This window comes from Camellia sinensis, chromosome 9 (assembly GCF_055761805.1).
Source record: "Camellia sinensis isolate YWXY chromosome 9, ASM5576180v1, whole genome shotgun sequence".
NCBI lineage: Eukaryota > Viridiplantae > Streptophyta > Magnoliopsida > Ericales > Theaceae > Camellia > Camellia sinensis.
The window spans coordinates 100143426-100163165 of NC_138969.1; positions in this window are offsets into that span (position 1 = coordinate 100143426).

Below are 19740 nucleotides of genomic sequence, written 5' to 3' on the forward strand. Positions count from 1 at the left end.
AGTTAGTTAATATGATAGCTCTCCATCACATAAGTGAAGAACATAGATATTTATATATTTAAAGGTGTGTAAGGACGAAATTTAATCAGTTCAATCATTTTAAATTGAAATTTCACAAAAAATCATATTATGGTCTAAAAATCATGCTGACCTTAAATATAAAATTCATTTCAGAATATTAAGCTTCTGAGGCTTCCAATTTCTGATTCAAACATTAGGAGTGCAACATATATTCCTTTTAATGGACAGATATGCATTTGTAAGCATCGCTTAATTAAATTTAATTTCACATAGAATTCCACAGTGGCATTTAAATGCACAGATTAAGGGACTGAAAGTGTACCAGAACATAAATGAGGGTCGGGTTATTACTGTTTGAATACTTGGACACTTATTCAGACCGTCTTGTATGATGGCAGATATGTAATTGTGGTGTTACTTATAATTTCTCATGCATTTGGGTTCGAATACTCGGGCACGAATACTCAGACACTTATTCGGACCCTCTAGCATGAGGACAGATATGTAATTATGTGTTTACTTACAATTTCTCATGCATTAGGGTTCGAATATGTAATAACCCAGCCCTCGTATGTGTTCCCAGTATATTTTATGTCCCTCATTATGTGTATTTATATGCTTATTGTGAAATTCCACGTGGAATTAAGTTTAATGAAGTGAACCTTATGATTATAGATTCATATCTGTTTAATAAGAAATCATATCTGTCACAATTAAAATGTTTGGATCTAGAATTGGAAGCCTTAAGAGCTTAATAATCTGAATTTGACCTTATATTTGAGATCAGCATAATTTTTAAGTCATAATAGGTATTTTTGTGAAAATTTGATTAGGGATGATTAAATTGATTAAGTTTTGTCTTATTCCACTTTATACTTAGCCCTTTGATTTAGGGCACGACTCCAAATATCTCTAGTAGAAGAAAAATTGGAGAAGGAAAAAGGGTTTGAAAGGAAGAGAAGAAATTCTTCAAGATGAAGGATAGGGGAATTGAAAGGGGTTGTAGGATTTAAGCCTCAAGGTATGCGAATTTTACTTTAATTGAGTATTTTCTTGGAATTGGGTAAGAATTTTCCCTTTTGTATGTGAGATTAGGGTTGTAATTGGAGTGGTATGTGTGTGTTAATTGTTGAATTGAGAAATGTTCATGTCACTTGGGTAATTGGAACATTGTGAAATTAAGCTATGTTTATGAGTTGTAAGAAGAAGATCCAATTCATAATGAGATGGTTATATGTTTGTAATGTCTATGTATGTGATTTTTGAGCTATATATTAGCAATTAAGAAACCTATTTTGAGCCTTGAAGAAGTCTACTAAAAATTGAGTTGTTGTTGAAAATTTCGAACTGCACTGCCCAGAATCGCCGCACGTGCGAGGATCACTGCTACACGTGCGGGAAGCCTTGCCGCACGTACGGGGCTCACAGCCGCATGTGCGGCCCAAGCTGGAAAAAATGTTCTGCTCCGTTTCGTGTGCTTAACCCTCTGGTATTTTTGAAACTTATGTTTGATGTCCCTAGGATACTTGTAAATTCGTTTGATGTAAAATGAAGCAGGAAATAATGAAAGAAAGAAAAAGAACTAATGTATAAATTGTGCACATGTGTAGGTCATAACCCGGGAGGGTCAAGCGCTCCGCTATAGCACTGTGAGTAGTAGTACGGAGATTGATCATTTATGCTGAATGGAAATCGGTGTGAATGTATGTGAACGTTGAAAGACTTGTGTACATCGGTATGACTCTGAAACTAATCTGCATTCTGGTTATGGTTAATGGTTGTCGATAATGTGCCATAATCTGCAAATTATCTATGACTTCGCATAAGAATTTCATACGAATTATTAGCGTTGGCTTAGTTTAAAGATAAGTCTAACTGGGTTCATTATGATAAAAAGTGACTTGTGTTATACAAAAATGGGAGTAATGTGTTTTAAGGGAATTGTTGTATTGTGTTCTGTATTCGGGAGTTAATGCTGTAGAATTGATTAACAGGAAGAAATAGTAAATGTAAACTCGCTTACTGGGAACATGATATTCTGAAGGGCCTATCAAAGGCTACTATAGTTCATTTGGCTCAACACATGTTTTATGGCATAAATATCTACCCAGAGTTAATCATCAGGATGAACAATTGAATAAGATCACGGTTGTTTATACGTTAATAACTGTTAAGAATTATGATAAACATCAGATTGACTTACGAATGACTTAACCTGAAGACAGAATTAAATATCAATGACATTGTCATGTAACTCACATTATGATGTAAATTGTTCTGTCTATGTTAAGTGTACCGTAAAGATATGGTATAACAAGAAATACTCTATTTTCTGATATGTTACGCTTGAGTCAATGAATGGTTGTCCGTATAGGGAACTAACAAGTATGCTCTATATTGATTCGTTAATGTTATTGGATGTACCATGTGTAATCAAACATGAATTCTAATTTTTGTTTATGATTCAAGCATAATTAAAATATGTATGCATATGTTTCTGTTTATTCGTTCCGTTTACGCTATGTTATGACATGATATGGATTGACCGGTCATTAAGACCTAACGATTTCTGGTATGGAACAAAGTGCTGTACGGAACTAAGTGCTGCAATACGAGCCACCTCTAGAATCCGTACGAGCCACCTCTTGAGTCCATACATATGTGAACTGGGCTTAAAGCCGTTCTGTGAAAGTTATGAGGCCTATGGCCGTTCTGTGAAAGTTATGAGGCCTATGGCCGTTCTGTACGATCTGTTAGTGTGAAACAAAGTGCTGCACGGAACTAAGTGCTGCCATGCGAGTCACCTCTAGAATCCATGTGAGCCACCTCTTGAGTTCATACATGCATGAAAAGGGCTTAAATGTCGTTCTGTTTAAGGACTGAAAACCACTTTGTTTAAGTTAGGCCTAAGGCCTTCTGAAAATAAGTACAGGATAAAGCTAACTATATGTCCTCCGCCCTTATACATGTACATTGTAATTCAAGTTAATTGTTAAATTGTTGCGTACTACTATTCACTGAGTTTGGCTCACTTTATGTTATGTCTATTTCTGTAAGCACTCCACCTGGAAGTCAGTCTCAACCCATGGCATCCGTTCCTCTTATGTCAACCTCAGGGTGTCCAGGCACTTAAATGAAGACAACTCATTTTATGGAGTTTTGCTACATTTTTGATCTTGTACCCCGATTGTCTGTCTAAAAAGGAAGTGTATATAATCTTTCTACCTTTCAATGCTTTTGTTATACCCCCAATCTTGAGGGATGGGTCTGTATATGTATGTGTATATGCATATAGCTAAATTCTTAGATGCACGTCGCTGTATGTTTTTCTACCTTATGTTCCGTTAGTGATCCTGGCATGGTAGTTATAGCTCAACGGAGATGGTTTTCTGCTATTTTAAAATATTAATGCTTCCGTTCAGGCCCCATATGTTATATACCACAGGTTTTTTTTTTTTTTTTTGGGTAAGTAAGTCATAAAATAAAGACAATGAAATTTACAAGTTTACAAGGGGCATACCCCAGGCATACCCAACAACAAATAAATAAACGAATACATAACCAACATAACCTACCACTGCACCCCCAAAGATTAGGGGAGAAACACAAGAACAACAGAAAAAAAACAAAGTAACCCAACTTTGCCCATATATCCTTTTGTCCCCAAGTAACCCCTACCATCAGAGATAATAGACGGAAACTTGGGATGGATATATGGGCAAAGATACAAACAAACACCAAAAAAACTTAAAAACCACAACAAGCATACTCACAAAGCAACAACCCTCAAGACAAATCAAAAATGATAACCAACCCCATTCGCCCCCAGTCTCTACCGTAGATCAACACATGGAATCCAGTAAGCATCCCACTCCTCACAGCCGTGACATCCTAGCCACTCAACAAAAGCCATGACAGAGGAAAAAATCTACCCCATGAGAAATCCCGACAGAGTCACATGAAGCTAGCACGATCAGTAACCATAAGCAACAGTCTTGTGAGTCGAAGTGACAACGGTAGCCCACAGCAACAAACCGATACATAGCCAAAAAATAACCTGAGATCAATCATCACATCCCCCAGTCCCTTCCTTAGTAGATCACAAGCCTCAAACCCCACGGCAGTGTGCCCTTCACTCCATGTCAGGCGTGGCAATACGACCAATTAGGATGGGTCACATGAAGACAAGAAGCAACCGGAACCGGTAGCTATCCTCCCGCTCATCTCCCAGTCTCTAACTCGGCTAGTCATCAAACCACTATTCCCCATAGCAGTGACCCCTCAATCACTCTTGGCAAAGATGGCTCAAAACTAACCTCATATCGAGTCACATGAGGATCACACGATCAATCATCAAGATAAAATCGACTATACATAATCCGCTGCAAAGTGACTAAAAATAAAAAATAAAAAACCAGCTGCCCAAAATTTTTCTTGTGAAAGCACCCCACTTGATAGTGTAAAAACTTGGGCCACAAAATATTAAGCCCACACGTGGTCATCAAAGACCCATAATCAAAAGCCCACTAAAAGAAGCGGCATAAAAATATAGTGAGCCCAAGAATAAGCCCACTGTCTTCACCAATAAACCAACCCACGGACAAAAACAAACCGTGGGCCTAAAACAATAAAACCCGTGGGTTAGAAAATCCCACTTTGCAGCTGGCATATAATATAAAATGCACACCCTTATAAGCCACATACCCTTCAAAACTTCACGCAGTGGCGGGCCCCATCACTAAAGCTGGGACATGGTTTGAACTCAATTGACAGCCTGCCCAGCATTACAGCATACCAAGCCGACAAAATCCTCAGAAAATCCCACAGCACGTGATAGACCACAGCCAGCTACCACATACGCCCACACGCTACCTTCTTCGGCAGAACGGCAGCACACCAACACGCGACAAACTCGAGCGTGAACACACGCCCAGATACAAACTGTACCAAACACCGCCGGCGGAAACCAACGTCGCAGTCGCTGGAATAGAGACAGCCCGAGCTGGAATAACCGGTGAAGCGACGACGCCAGCAGACCGAAACAAAATTACCAGCGCCGGAGAAAGTGCACCCTTGACAGACTACCTTAACCCAACTGAATCCATTCTGAAGCAGCAAACACCTACACGGTGCAACCAACCGAACCAAAAACCCACACTGGAGTAAAGCAACTAACGTCGGATAAACACACGCCGAAGTAGACAAAGATCTCCTCCGGTCAACCCGTACGTGGCCCGCCTGAGAAACGAACTTCATCCTAAACGCAGAAGCAATGACTCCGGTAAACCGTGGAGGCCGGAGCTGCAAACCGTGACCCTCCCACAATTCTGGACGGAGCATAAAAAAAAAAAAGCTCCATCTCCACAACAGTGTAACGATGGTTTCGGAGAACCAGTCAACCAACCCAGCACAGCCGGCGAACAAGAACACGGTGGTGCAAGAAACTAGCCGGAGCAAACATCGGCACCTCCACGCTACCACCATTTGCATCAAAGCACACAAAACACTTCACCAGGTCGCGAACGACGGCAGATAGAAACCATCCACAATATCAAACACCCATTGAACACCCAAACCAGTCGTAACTTGAGTAGCTGGACTGAAAGAAACATGAACCCAAGCCTTCTGCGTTTACCTGGGTACACGAGCATATAGACCAGAGTCAACCCGAAGAACCCACATGGCTGCCGCAACTCAATACACTGGAAGCCGAAGTTAGCCGGGACATGAATACATCATAGAACCAGCCAGAAAACTCAACACAGTATAAACATAAAAAACATAGTCAACAAGACAAGCATGCTCACTCACACCCAAAGGTTAGAGTGGAGGAGCTAACAAACTGGCCAAAAAAGCACCAGACACCATGAAAACCGAAGGGGGGAGCTTTAGAGAGAGAGGCTCTGCTTTCTTCCCCTTAGGTTATTTTAAAAGTAGGAAGAAAGATTTTCTCTTATATATACCACAGGTTAAGCGCCTGTTTCTGTGTAAGTCATGCCCAAACTTTTAGGGGCGAGTTTGGGGCGTGACAGAATACTCGGACACTTATTCAGACCGTCTTGTATGATGGCAGATATGTAATTATGGTGTTACTTACAATTTCTCATGTATTTGGGTTCGAATACTTGGACACTTATTCGGACTCTCTTGCATGATGGAAGATATGTAATTATGGCATTTACTAACAATTTCTCATGTATTAGGGTTTGAATACTTGGACACTTATTTAGACCGTCTTGTATGATGGTAGATATGTAATTGTGGTGTTACTTACAATTTCTCATGCATTTGGGTTCGAATACTCGGACACTTATTCGAACCCTCTAGCATGATGGCAGATATGTAATTATGTGTATACTTACAATTTCTCATGCATTACGGTTCGAATACTCGAACACTTATTCAGACCGTCTTGTATGATGGCAGATATGTAATTATCGTGTTACTTACAATTTCTCATGGATTTGGGTTCGAATACTCGGACAATTATTCGGACGCTCTTGCATGATGGCAGATATGTAATTATGGCGTTTACTCACAAGTTCTCATGCATTAGGGTTCGAATAGTCGGACACTTATTTGGACCCTCTTGCATGATAGCAGATATGCAATTATGGAGCTTTGCTACATTTTTGATCTTGTACCCCGATTGTCTGTCTAAAAAGGAAGTGTATATAATCTTTTTACCTTTCAATGCTTTTGTTATACCCCCAATCTTGAGGGATGGGTCTGTATATGTATGTGTATATGCATATAGCTAAATTCTACCTTATGTTCCGTTAGTGATCCTGGCATGGTAGTTATAGCTCAACGGAGATGGTTTTCTGCTATTTTAAAATATTAATGCTTCCATTCAGGCCCCATATGTTATATACCACAGGTTAAGCGCCTATTTCTGTGTAGGTCATGCCTAAACTTTTAGAGGCGAGTTTGGGGCGTGACACAATACTCGGGCACTTATTCAGACCGTCTTGTATGATGGCAGATATGTAATTATGGTGTTACTTACAATTTCTCATGTATTTGGGTTCGAATACTTGGACACTTATTCGGACTCTCTTGCATGATGGAAGATATGTAATTATGGCATTTACTTACAATTTCTCATGCATTAGGGTTTGAATACTTGGACACTTATTCAAACCGTCTTGTATGATGGCAGATATGTAATTGTGGTGTTACTTACAATTTCTCATGCATTTGGGTTCGAATACTCGGACACTTATACGAACCCTCTAGTATGATGGCAGATATGTAATTATGTGTATACTTACAATTTCTCATGCATTACGGTTCGAATACTCGAACACTTATTCAGACCGTCGTGTATGATGGTAGATATGTAATTATGGTGTTACTTACAATTTCTCATGGATTTGGGTTTGAATACTCGGACAATTATTCGGACGCTCTTGCATGATGGCAGATATGTAATTATGGCGTTTACTCACAAGTTCTCATGCATTAGGGTTCGAATAGTCGGACACTTATTTGGACCCTCTTGCATGATAGCAGATATGCAATTATGGTGTTTACTTACAATTTCTCATGCATTAGGGTTCGAATACTCTAACACTTATTCAGACCTTCTTGCATAATGGCAGATATGTAATTATGTGTTTACTGACAATTTCTCCAAATTAGGGTTCGAATACTCGGCATCTTATTCAGACCCCCTAGCATGATGCCATATATGTAATTATGGGGTTTACTTAAAATTTCTCAAGCATTGGGGTTCGAATACTCGGACACTTATTCGAACACTCTTGCATGACGGCCGATATGCAATTCTGGTGGTTATTTACAATTTCTCATGCATTACGATTCGCACACTCAGGCACTTATTCGAATCCTCTTGCATGATGGCAGATATGTAATTATGGTGTTTACTTACAATTTCTCATGCATTAGGGTTTGAATAATTGGACACTTATTTGGATCCTCTTCCATGATGGCAGATACGTAATTATGGCGTTTACTTACAAGTTCTCATGCATTAAGGGTCTAATACTCGGACACTTATTCGGACCCTCTTGCTTGATGGCAGATATGTAATTATGGTGTCTACTGACAATTTCTTATGCATTAGGGTTCAAATACTCCAACACTTATTCGAACCCTCTTGCATGATGGCATATATGTAATTATGGTATTTACTTACAATTTCTCATGCATTAGGGTTCGAATATTCGAACACTTATTCAGACCGTCTTGTATGATGGCAGATATGTAATTATGGTGTTACTTACAATTTCTCATGCATTTGGTTTCGAATACTCGGACACTTATTCAGACCCTCTTGCATGACAGCAGATATGTAATTATGTGTTTACTTACAATTTCTCATGCATTTGGGTTCGAATACTCGGACAGTTATTCGGACTCTCTTGCATGATGGAAGAATTGTAATTATGGCATTTACTTAAAATTTCTCATGCATTTGGGTTTGAATACTGGGACAATTATTCAGACCCTCCTGCATGATGACAGATATGTAATTATGGAGTTTACTTTGAAGTTCTCATGCATTAGGGTTCGAATACTTGGACACCTATTCGGACCCTCTTGCATGATGGCAGATATGTGATTATGGTGTTTACTTACAATTTTCCATACATTAGGGTTCGAATACTCGGACACTTATTCGGACCCTCTTGTATGATGGCAGAGATGTAATTATGGTGTTTACTTACAATTTCTCAGGCATTGCGGTTCAAATACTCGGACACTTATTCAGACCGCCTCGTATGATAGTAGATATGTAATTATGGTGTTGTTTACAATTTCTCATGCATTTGGGTTCGAATACTCGGAAACTTATTCGGACCCTTTTGCATGATGGCAGATATGTAATTATGGGTTTACTTACAATATCTACAAATTAGGGTTCGAATACTCGAACTCTTATTCGGACCCTCTATCATGATGGCAGATATGTAATTATGGCGTTTACTTACAATTTCTCATGCATTCGGGTTCGAATACTCTAACACTTATTCAGACCATGTTGCATGATGGGAGATATGTAATTATGGCGTTTACTTACAATTTCTCATGCATTAGGGTTCGAATACTCGGACACTTATTCAGACCACCTTATATGATGGCAGATATGTAATTATGGTGTTTGCTTAGAATTTCTTACACATTTGGGTTCGAATACTGGAACACTTATTTGGACCCTCTTGCATGATGGCAGATATGTAATTATGTGTTTACTTACAATTTCTCGAAATTAGGGTTCGAATACTCGGACTCTTATTCGGACTCCCAAGCATGATGGCAGATATGTAATTATGGGGTTTACTTACAATTTCTAATGGATTGGGGTTCGAATAGTTGGACACTTATTCGGACACTCTTGCACGACGACAGATATGTAATTGTGGTGATTATTTACAATTTCTCATGCATTACGATTCGCACACTCAGATAGTTATTCGAACCCTCTTGCATGATGGCAGATATGTAATAATGGTGTTTACTTACAATTTCTCATGCATTAGAGTTTGAATACTCGGACGCTTATTCGAACCCTCTTGCATGATGGCAGATATGTAATTATGGTGCTTACTTATAATTTCACATGCATTACGGTTCGAACACTCAGACACTTATTCGGACTCTCTTCCATGATGGAAGATATCTAATTATGGTATTTACTTACAATTTCTCCAAATTATGGTTCGAATACTCGGATACTTATTTGAACCCTCTTGCATGATGGCAGATATGTAATTGTGGTGTTCAGTTACAATTTCTCATGCATTAGGGTTCGAATACTCTGACACTTTTCAAACCTTCTTGCATGATGGCAGATATGTAATTATGCTGTTTACTTACAATTTCTGATGCATTGGGCTTCGAATACCCAGACATTTATTCAGACCCTCTTGCGTGATGGCAGATATGTAATTATGGTGTTTACTTACAATTTCTCATGCATTAGGATTAGAATACTCGAACACTTCTTCGGACCCTCTTGCTCCACGGCAGATATGTAATTATGGCGTTTACTTACAATTTCTCATGGATTATGGTATGAATACTTGGGCACTTATTTGGACCCTCTTGAGTGATGGCAGTGCGTAATTATGGTGTTTACTCACAATTTCTCATGCATTGGGGTTCCAATACTCTAACACTTATTCATACCCTCTTGCATCATGCCAGATATGTAATTCTGGTGTTTACTTAGGGTGTTGCATACAATTTCTCATGCATTTGGGTACGAATCCTCGAACACTTATTCGGACTCATTTGCATGATGGCAGATATGTAATTAGGTGTTTACTTACAATTCCTCCAAATTAGGGTTCGAATACTCGGACTTTTATTTCAACCCCCTAGCATGATGGTAGATATGTAATTATGGGGTTTACTTACAATTTCTCATGCATTGGGGTTCGAATACACGGACACTTATTTGGATACTCTTGCATGACGGCAGATATGTAATTATGGTGTTTATTTACAATTTCTCATGCATTACGATTCGCATAATCAGACACTTATTCGAACCCTCTTACAATATGGCCGATATGTAATTATGGTGTTTACTTACAATTTCTCACGCATTAGGGTTTGAATACTAGGACACTTATTCGGACCCTCTTGCATGATGGCAGATTTGTAATTATGGTGTTTACTTTCAATTTCTCATGCATTAGGGTTCGATTACTTGGACGCTTATTCGGACCCTCTTGCATGATGGCAGATATGTAATTATGGTGTTTACTGACAATTTGTCATGCCTTAGAGTTCGAATACTCCAACACTTATTCGGACCCTCTTGCATGATGGCAGATATGTAAATATATTGGTTACTTACAATTTCTCATGCAGTGGGGTTCGAATACTCGGACACTTATTCGGACAGTCTTGCATGACGGCAGATATGTAATTATGGTGTTTACTTATAATTTCTCATGCATTACGGTTCGAACACTCAGACACTTATTCGGACCCTCTTCCATGATGGAAGATATCTAATTATGGAGTTTACTTACAATTTCTCCAAATTATGGTTCCAATACTCAGACACTTATTCGAACGTTCTCGCATGATGGCAGATATGTAATTATGGTGTTCTGTTACAATTTCTCACGCATTAGGGTTCAAATACTAGGACACTTTTCGGTCCTTCTTGCATGATGGCAGATGTGTAATTATAGTGTTTACTTACAATTTCTCATGCATTGGGGTTCGAATATCTGAACATTTATTCAGACCCCCTTGCGAGACGGCAGATATGTAATTATGGTGTTTACTTACAATTTCTCATGCATTAGGATTCGAATACTTGAACAATTATTCGGACCCTCTTGCTTGACGGCAAAAATGTAACTATGTCATTTACTTACGATTTCTCATGGATTAGGGTTTGAATACTTGGACACTTATTTGGACCATCTTGCATGATGGCATATATGTAAGTATGGTGTTTACTTACAATTTCTCATGCATTGGGGTTCGAATACTCGGACACTTATTCGGACACTCTTGCATGACAGCAGATATGTAATTATGATGTCACTTACAGTTTTTAATGCATTTGGGTTCGAATACTCGGACACTTATTCGGACCCTCTTGCATGATGGCCGATAAGTAATTATGTGTTTACTTACAATTTCTCCAAATTAGGGTTCGAATACTCGGACTCTTATTCGGACCCCCTAGCATGATGGCAGATATGTAATTATGGGGCTAGTTACAACTTCTCATGCATTGGAGTTAGAATACTCGGACACGTATTCGGACACTCTTGCATGACGGCAGATATGTAATTATGGTGGTAATTTACAATTTCTCATGCATTACAATTCGCACACTCATAAATAATTATGGTGTTTACTGACAATTTCTCATGCATTAGGGTTAGAATACTTGGACACTTATTCGGACCCTCTTGCATGATGGCAGATATGTAATTATGGCGTTTATTTACAAGCTCTCATGCATTAGGATTCGAATACTCTGACACTTATTCGGACACTTTTGCATGATGGCAGATATGTAATTATGGTGTTTACTTACAATTTCTCATGCATTAGGGTTCGAATACTCTAACACTTATTCGGACCCCCCTGCATGATGGCAGATATGTAATTATGGTATTTACTTACAATTTCTCATGCATTAGGGTTCGAATACTCTAACACTTATTCGGACCCTTTTGCATGATGGCAGATATGTAATTATGGTATTTACTTACAATTTCTCATGCATTAGGGTTTGAATACTTGGACACTTATTAAGACCATCTTGTATGATGGCAGATATGTAATTGTGGTGTACCTTACAATTTCTCATGCATTTGGGTTCGAATACTCGTGCATTTATTCGGACCCTCTTGCATGATGACAGATATGTAATTATGTGTTTACTTATAATTTCTCATGCATTAGGGTTTGAATACTCGGATACTTATTCAGACCGTCTTGTATGATGGAAGCTATGTAATTATGGCATTACTTACAATTTCTCATGCATTAGGGTTTGAATACTTGGACACTTATTCAGACCGTCTTGTATGATGGCAGATATGTAATTATGGTGTTACTTACAATTTCTCATGCATTTGGTTTCAAATACTTGGACACTTATTCGGACTCTCGTGCATGATGGAAGCTATGTAATTATGGCATTACTTACAATTTCTCATGCATTAGGGTTTGAATACTTGGACACTTATTCAGACCGTCTTGTATGATGGCAGATATGTAATTGTGGTGTTACTTACAATTTCTCATGCATTTGGGTTCGAATACTCAGACTCTTATTCGGACCCTCTAGAATGATGGCAGACATGTAATTATGTGTAGACTTACAATTTCTCATGTATTACGGTTCGAATACTCGGACACTTATTCAGACCGTCTTGTATGATGGCAGATATGTAATTATGGTGTTACTTACAATTTCTCATGCATTTGGGTTCGAATACTAGGACACTTATTCGGACCCTCTTGCATGGTGGCAGATATGTAATTATGGCGCTTACTTACAAGTTCTCATGCATTAGGGTGCGAATAATTGAACACTTATTTGGACCCTCTTTCATGATAGCAGATATGCAATTATGGTATTTACTTACAATTTCTCATGCATTAGGGTTTGAATGCTCTAACACTTATTCGTACCCTCTTACATGATGGCAGATACGTAATTCTGTGTTTACTTACAATTTCTCCAAATTAGGGTTTGAATACTCGGACTCTTATTAAAACCCCCTAGCATGATGGCATATATGTAATTATGGGGTTTGCTTACAATTTCTCATGTATTGGGGTTCGAATACTCAGACACTTATTTGAACACTCTTGCATGACGGCAGATATGCAATTATGGTGTTTACTGACAATTTCTAATGCATTAGGGTTCGAATACTTTAACACTTATTCGGACCCTCTTGCCTGATGGTAGATATGTAATTATATATTTACTTACAATTTCTGCAAATTAGGGTTCGAATACTTGGACTCTTATTCAGACCCCCTACCATGATGGCATATATGTAATTATGGGGTTTACTTATAATTTCTCATGCATTGGGGTTCGAATACTCAGGCACTTATTCGAACCCTCTTGCATGATGGCAGATATGTAATTATGGTGTTTACTTACAATTTCTCATGCATTACGGTTTGAATACTCGGACACTTATTCGGACCCTCTTGCTTGATTTGCAGATATGTAAGTATGGTATTTATTTACAATTTCTCGTGCATTAGGGTTCGAATATTCGGACACTTATTCAGATCGTCATGTATGATGGCAGATATGTAATTATGGTGTTACTTATAATTTCTGATGCATTTGGGTTCGAATACTCGGACACTTATTCGGATGCTCTTGCATGATGGCAGATATGTAATTATGTGTTTACTTACGATTTCTCATGCATTAGGGTTCGAATACTCGGACACGTATTCAGACCATCTTGTATAATGGCAGATATGTAATTATGATGTTACTTACAATTTCTCATGCAATTGGGTTTGAATACTCGGACAGTTACATGATGGAAGATATGTAATTATGGCATTTACTTAAAATTTCTCATGCATTAGGGTTTGAATACTTGGACAGTTATTCAGACCCTCCTGCATGATGACAGATATGTAATTATGCCATTTACATAGAAGTTCTCATGCATTTGGGTTCGAATACTCGGACACCTATTCGGACCCTCTTGCATGATGGCAGATATGTAATTATGGTGGTTACTTACAATTTTTCAAGCATTAGGGTTCGAATACTCTAACACTTATTGGGACCCTCTTGCATGATGACAAGTACGTAATTATGGTGTTACCTACAAATTCTCATGCATTATGGTTCGAATATTCGGACATTTATTCAGACCGTCTTTTATGATGGCAGATATGTAATTATGGTATTACTTACAATTTCTCATGCATTTGGGTTCAAATACTCGGACACTTATTCGGACCCTCTTGTATGATGGCAGATATCTAATTATGTCTTTACTTACAATTTCTCTAAATTAGGGTTCGAATACTCGGACTCTTATTCGATCCCCCTAACATGATGGCAGATATGTAATCACGGGGTTTACTTACAATGTCTCATGCATTGGGGTTCGAATAGTCGAACAGTTATTCAGACACTCTTACATGACGGCAGATATGTAATTATGCTGTTTACTTACAATTTCTGATGCATTGGGCTTCGAATACCCAGACATTTATTCGGACCCTCTTGCGTGATGGCAGATATGTAATTATGGTGTTTACTTACAATTTCTCATGCATTAGGATTAGAATACTTGAGCACTTCTTCGGACCCTCTTGCTCCACGGCAGATATGTAATTATGGCGTTTACTTACAATTTCTCATGGATTATGGGATGAATACTTGGGCACTTATTTGGACCCTCTTGAATGATGGTAGATGCGTAATTATGGTGTTTACTTACAATTTCTTATGCATTGGGATTCCAATACTCTAACACTTATTCATACCCTCTTACATCGTGCCAGATATGTAATTCTGGTGTTTACTTATGGTGTTGCATACAATTTCTCATGCATTTGGGTACGAATCCTCGGACACTTATCCGGACCCTTTTGCATGATGGCAGATATGTAATTAGGTGTTTACTTACAATTCCTCCAAATTAGGGTTCGAATACTCGGAATTTTATTTTGACCCCCTAGCATGATGGCAGATATGTAATTATGGGGTTTACTTACAATTTCTCATGCATTGGGGTTCGAATACTCGGACACTTATTCGGATACTCTTGCATGACGGCAGATATGTAATTATGGTGTTTATTTACAATTTCTCATGCATTACGATTCGCACAATCAGACACTTATTCGAACCCTCTTACATTATGGCCGATATGTAATTATGGTGTTTACTTACAATTTCTCACGCATTAGGGTTTGAATACTAGGACACTTATTCGGACCCTCTTGCATGATGGCAGATGTGTAATTATGGTGTTTACTTTCAATTTCTCATGCATTAGGGTTCGATTACTTGGACACTTATTCGGACACTGTTGCATGATGGCAGATATGTAATTATGGTGTTTACTGACAATTTCTCATGCCTTAGAGTTCGAATACTCAGACACTTATTCGAACGTTCTCGCATGATGGCAGACATGTCATTATGGTGTTCAGCTACAATTTCTCACGCATTAGGGTTCGAATACTAGGACACTTTTCGAACCCTTTTGCATGATGGCAGATGTGTAATTATAGTGTTTACTTACAATTTCTCATGCATTGGGGTTCGCATATCTGAACATTTATTCGGACCCCCTTGCGAGACGGCAGATATGTAATTATGGTGTTTACTTACAATTTCTCATGCATTAGGATTCGAATACTTGAACACTTATTCGAACCCTCTTGCTTGACGGCAGATATGCAACTATGTCATTTACTTACGATTTCTCATGGATTAGGGTTTGAATACTTGGACACTTATTTGGACCATCTTGCATGATGGCATATATGTAAGTATGGTGTTTACTTACAATTTCTCATGCATTGGGGTTCGAATACTCGGACACTTATTCGGACACTCTTGCATGACGACAGATATGTAATTATGATGTCACTTACAATTTTTAATGCATTTGGGTTCGAATACTCGGACCCTTATTCGGACCCTCTTGCATGATGGCCGATAAGTAATTATGTGTTTACTTACAATTTCCCCAAATTAGGGTTCGAATACTCGGACTCTTATTCGGACCCCCTAGCATGATGGCAGATATGTAATTATGGGGCTAGTTACAATTTCTCATGCATTGGAGTTCGAATGCTCGGACACTCTTGCATGACGGCAGATATGTAATTATGGTGGTAATTTACAATTTCTCATGCATTACAATTCGCACACTCATAAATAATTATGGTGTTTACTGACAATTTCTTATACATTAGGGTTAGAATAATTGGACACTTATTCGGACCCTCTTGCATGATGGCAGATATGTAATTATGGCGTTTATTTACAAGCTCTCATGCATTAGGGTTCGAATACTCTGACACTTATTCAGACCCTTTTGCGTGATGGCAGATATGTAATTATGGTGTTTACTTACAATTTCTCATGCATTAGGGTTCGAATACTCCAACACTTATTCGGACCCCCTTGCATGATGGCAGATATGTAATTATGGTATTTACTTACAATTTCTCATGCATTAGGGTTTGAATACTTGGACACTTATTAAGACCATCGTGTATGATGGCAGATATGTAATTGTGGTGTACCTTACAACTTCTCATGCATTTGGGTTCGAATACTCGGGCACTTACTCGGACCCTCTTGCATGATGACAGATATGTAATTATGTGTTTACTTACAATTTCTCATGCATTAGGGTTTGAATACTCGGATACTTATTCAGACCGTCTTGTATGATGGAAGATATGTAATTATGGTGTTACTTACAATTTCTCATGCATTTGGGTTCCAATACTTGGACACTTATTCGGACTCTCGTACATGATGGAAGCTATGTAATTATGGCATTACTTACAATTTCTCATGCATTAGGGTTTGAATACTTGGACACTTATTCAGACCGCCTTGTATGATGCCAGATATGTAATTGTGGTGTTACTTACAATTTCTCATGCATTTTGGTTCGAATACTCAGACTCTTATTCGGACCCTCTAGCATGATGGCAGATATGTAATTATGTGTATACTTACAATTTCTCATGTATTACGGTTCGAATACTCGGACACTTATTTAGGCCGTCTTGTATGATGGCAGATATGTAATTATGGTGTTACTTACAATTTCTCATGCATTTGGGTTCGAATACTAGGACACTTATTCGGACCCTCTTGCATGATGGCAGATATGTAATTATGGCGCTTAATTACAAGTTCTCATGCATTAGGGTGCGAATAATCGAACACTTATTTGGACCCTCTATGATGATAGCAGATATGCAATTATGGTATTTACTTACAATTTCTCATGCATTAGGGTTCGAATGCTCTAACACTTATTCGTACCCTCTTACATGATGGCAGATACGTAATCATGTGTTTACTTACAATTTCTCCAAATTAGGGTTTGAATACTCGGACTCTTATTAAAACCCCCTAGCATGATGGCATATATGTAATTATGGGGTTTGCTTACAATTTCTCATGTATTGGGGTTCGAATACTCAGACACTTATTTGAACACTCTTGCATGACGGTAGATATGCAATTATGGTGTTTACTGACAATTTCTAATGCATTAGGGTTCGAATACTTTAACACTTATTCGGACCCTCTTGCCTGATGGCAGATATGTAATTATGTATTTACTTACAATTTCTCCAAATTAGGGTTCGAATAATTGGACTCTTATTCAGACCCCCTACCATGATGGCATATATGTAATTATGGGGTTTACTTATAATTTCTCATGCATTGGGGTTCGAATACTCAGGCACTTATTCGAACCCTCTTGCATGATGGCAGATATGTAATTACGGTGTTTACTTACAATTTCTTATGCATTACGGTTTGAATAATTGGACACTTATTCGTATCCTCTTCTTTTTTTTGGGTGAATAAGACATAAATAAAAAAACAGAGATTACACAGCTACAAGGGGCATACCCCAGGACCTAACAAAAACTATACAAGATCAAAAGAAAAAGGTGAACTCACACAACCAGCAACAGCCAAAATAAAACAGGACCAGAAACAAACAAGACTATAACTGGAGAAAGGAAATCAAAACATATAACCCCCCCAAAATATGTTCATGAGCCACATAAATTCGAATGAGGACCATGAACACATCCAAACAGTGACCCTAATCTGAACGAAATCAGCCCACAAAACGGCAACAACTAGCAGCAGACACAAAATGATAGACCATGTACAACCCACACGGCTAGGCCAAAAGGAGTGACAACCTAGCAAAACACTCATAGTCCATACACAGTCAAATAAAATAAAAATAAACGAAAGACAAGTATCCACAAAGGCGCTACAAGCAGCCATCATCAATTGCCAGAAAACACGACCACCCTTAGTGCTATCGAACCCACAACAGTCCATACAGCCCCAATAGAACTCAAACATTACCGTGGACCCACAGCAGCCCGATCTGCCCAGCATAGGAATTTCATAACAGCCGCATCCTTCAGACACGTAGCACATATCCCTATCCAGGCAGCCACCATATTGCTCAAACATTGTAATAGACCCTGTAGAAGAAATCAGAAGTGAGTATATCCCGTGATACCAAAGGCAAAACATAGCAGTAGCACACTCAATGTAGGAACTCTCATCACTCGGCCCACAGTTTAGGGGCTCACACCACTCGAAATTAGCTTCCTTAACCTGCACATAAAAATTTACAGTATATATAGTCATTAGTAAAAATTTTATGGCTAACATCACTCGACCCACAGATAATTGGAGAACATATAAAGTAACTTTCATCACTCGACCCTCAAGGATACATAGATCCACTTGGCACACCCGAATATACCTGCAAAAGAAAAAAAGCTTAAATACATAAAACCCTCATATAAGCTCACCATCTCTCGACCCACATTTAGTGAACTCACATCACTCAGCAGCCCTCCCATTTCTGATGCTATGGGGCTTCAGAATTGTCTCCGGCAAACTCCATTTATCAAGAAACCATTTGTCACCATTGGATCTAGGAATATTCTTAAGTGACAGCATTCTATTTCTAACCATTTGGATAACAGTTTTAATGACCACCTCTTCAGGTTTTAGCTCTTTGTTAAAAATTCTGTTATTTCTCTCAATCCAGATCATGTAAACAGAACACAAGAATGCATTACTAATGATATTCACCCTTAAAGAGTTACCTTTAGTCTCCTTAGAAGCAAAAGTAACACTCTCAGGCCAGCCAAGGACAGGCCACTTAATGTTACAAGCAACTTCAATGGCACTCCAGACTCTACTAGAGAAGATGCATTCAAAGAATAGATGAGAGTGGCTTTCCTCCAGGTGGAGGCAAAAGGGGCATTGAGAGCTAGTGGACAAGCCAAACATACGGAGTCTATCACCAGTGTAAAGTCTATTGTGGAGAGCCACCCAAACAATGAAGCTGACTTTAGGGATTCTATGAGGGCCCCACACAAGCTTATGCCAAACCACTTTATCGAATTTCTTTCTCCAATGATTCCAAGCTGATTGAATGGAAAACTTACCATCAGTGGTAAGATTCCAAA